Here is a 2,825-nt window from a genome sequence, read left to right on the forward strand (position 1 = left end):
TCTCAGAGGAGGAAAGATATCCTGTTGTTATTCTTATCCAGTAGTCCTTAGGGAAAGGTCTTGATTCCCCCCAGGAGCTGTGGAGAGAAATTGTGTTCGGGAAGGGTAGTTTCAACTTTCTCAAACTCGTTTCTTTCTTTTCTTTCTTTTTTTTTTCCTTCCTCTTTCCTTAATTCACAGATTTAGGAGTCTCTCTCCCTGATCTTTGTAATCTGTTTATCTTTTCTTTAAAAGTAAAACCACCATTCCCATGGAGCAGGGCGATGTTCTTCGAAAGAATCAATATAACTTTGTATAGCGAATGTCGAGAGACTGAAATCCTTAAAAACAAACATTTCCCTGCATGTGTAATGCAGGCAAAAAAAAAAAAAAAAAACTGGGTCACTAATACACGAGGATTTTTTTAAAAGTCAGCTCTCTTGGCTTTCCCTGGCTATTTTACCATAAGGCTAGTTTTCTTAGAGACTTACACTTCATGGACCCATACTCTTACTTTTCATCCTCTCATTCCTCTGCTATATTCCACAGAGGAGTACAGAAAACAGTGTTTCTCTAAACAGCAATCCATGCACCCCATTTAACAGGTGCACAGTTCTTGACCTTGCTACTTTGTGTCTATTTTACAGTTCATGAGGCTAACTCCAGGTGACCCCTTAGATCTGAGGCATGGGAAAATCCAGAAAGGGCCCATTAGAATCTATGAGGGTGACAAATAATCATGGATTCAAGTAGGGTTTAGATCAGTTCATTGCCATGGAATTCATTGTGGGTTATTAGAGGAGGACAATTAGGGATACTGGAAGACTAGAAAAGGGTTTTAAAGAGACTGATGAGAAGTCCAAGGGATATGAGAAGCAGAGTGATCTAGTGATGAGCACAGGTCTGAGAGTCAGAGAACCTGGGTTCTAATCCTGGATCTGACACTTGTCTGCTCTGTGACCTTGGACAAGTCACTTTGCTTTTCTGCACCCGAGTTACCTCACCTATAAAATGGGGATTAAGACTCCGAACCCTATGTGGGACAGGAACTGTGTCTACCTGATGATCTTGTCTCTACTCCAGTGCTTAGTATGGTGTCTGGCACATAGTAAGCCCTTAACAAGCACCATTAAAAAATAGAGGGCAAAGTAAGAGTTCTTGGAGGGTACATCTCTTGCCATAAGACTGGATGCCAAGAAAGTCAATGATCACACTGTTATTCCAAACATCCTGTGGTGACACTATTGGAGACTGAATAATGAACTGGTTGCATCATTGGCAAGATCCAGGATGATCTTGTTCTTTGGTTACGACATGAGTCGATTCAAATGATCAACACTTTTCCCTTTACATTTCTCTTCTTTTGTCTTTCTCTTCCTCTGCCCAATTGCATCAATCAATCAGTGGTATTTATCGAATGCCTATTGTGTGCAGAGGGCTTGTCTTGTCTTGTCTTGTCTTATGCTTGTCGAGTCGTTTCTGACCCATAGTGACATCACGGACACATCTCTCCCAGAACGCCCAACTCTCCATCTGCAATCGTTCTGGTACTGTATCCCTAGAGTTTTCTTGGTAAAAATATGGAAGTGGTTTACCCTTGCTGCCTTCCATGCAGTAAACTTGAGTCTCCGCCCTCGACTCTCTCCCGTAACACTGCTGCCCACCATGGGTGAGTTTTGACTTTTAGGAGATTGCCTTCCATTCGCTAGCCACTACCCAAGCTAGGAATGGCATGGCTATGCCTCTGCTTGACTCTCCCTCCCATAGCTGAGACTGGTAGAGTACTGGAAACTCTCCAGGTGCGACCCTGAGAGGGGAGCAGAGGGCTTAGGAGAGTTCAGTGCAGTAGAGTTGGTAGGCATGATCCCTGCTCTTCAGGAGTTCTGTTTCTAACACTTTCTTATAAAAGGAACAGTTCAGGAAAACTCCAGGACCTTGCTCTGCCTATCCCTTGGGAGAGTGTTTGTCAGTGAAGAGAAGACTTGGGTCAGGATTCCTGACACTGGGATGAGTGACGCCTTTGTGACATCCTTTGTGACACCTGGTCATCAAATGGGGATTCATCTCCTAGTGGCCTAAGAATGACTGCACCTTCTATGCATTAGTAACAATAATACTCGATGTGGAAATTTAATAAGCGCTTACTAATATGTCAAGCATGGGGGTAGAAAGAAGGCAATCAGGCCAGACATAGTACCTGTGCCTTATGGTGCTGATGGTCTCTGGTCCGGGAGAACAGGTATTGAATCCCCATTTTACAGATGAGGAAACCGAAGACACAGAAAAGTTAGGTGACTTGTGCAAGGTCACAGAGCGAGAAAGTTGTAGAGTTGGGATTAGAACCCAGATCTCCTAACTTCCAGTCTGGCGCCCTTTCCGCTTGGCCATATTGTTTCTCATTTTCCATCAGTGACTGCTGGGGCTCTTAGAGAGCAGAATTTTCTGGTCCCAACTTTCCTGTGAGTTTCAGCCGGGGTTGCTTTTTCCACCCTCTCCCTCTTTGGCCCTCAAAGCAGCTCATGAGGTTTATCTCTGAACTTCTATATTTCGGCCCCAAGCTGAGCCTTGGAAATTAGGGAAGCAGCATGGTCTAGTGGATAGAACCCTGGACTGCGAGTCAGAAGGACCTGGGTTCTAATCCCTGCTCTGCCATTTGTTTGCTGTGTGACCTTGGGCGAGTCACTTCACTTCTCAGTGCCTCAGTTATCTCATCTGTAAAAATGGGGATTAAAAATGGTACTTGTTAAACCTTCACTATGTCCAAAGCACTGTTCTAAGTGCTGGGGTAGAATCAAATTAATCAAGTTGGACACAGTCCCTGCCCCACATGGGGCTCACACTCTTAA

At 44.2% G+C, this 2,825-nt stretch overlaps 1 non-coding gene across 1 annotated transcript; it reads right to left on the reverse strand.

The window, feature by feature from the left end:
- Positions 1-1,658: 1,658 nt before the first annotated feature.
- LOC119931891 lies at positions 1,659-1,796 on the reverse strand. Its single transcript, XR_005452195.1, has one exon. It is a non-coding gene; the product is annotated as a small nucleolar RNA SNORA7 (small nucleolar RNA).
- Between the last annotated feature and the right edge of the window lie 1,029 nt (positions 1,797-2,825).

The sequence above is a fragment of the Tachyglossus aculeatus genome, chromosome 8, assembly GCF_015852505.1.
Source record: "Tachyglossus aculeatus isolate mTacAcu1 chromosome 8, mTacAcu1.pri, whole genome shotgun sequence".
Lineage (NCBI taxonomy): Eukaryota > Metazoa > Chordata > Mammalia > Monotremata > Tachyglossidae > Tachyglossus > Tachyglossus aculeatus.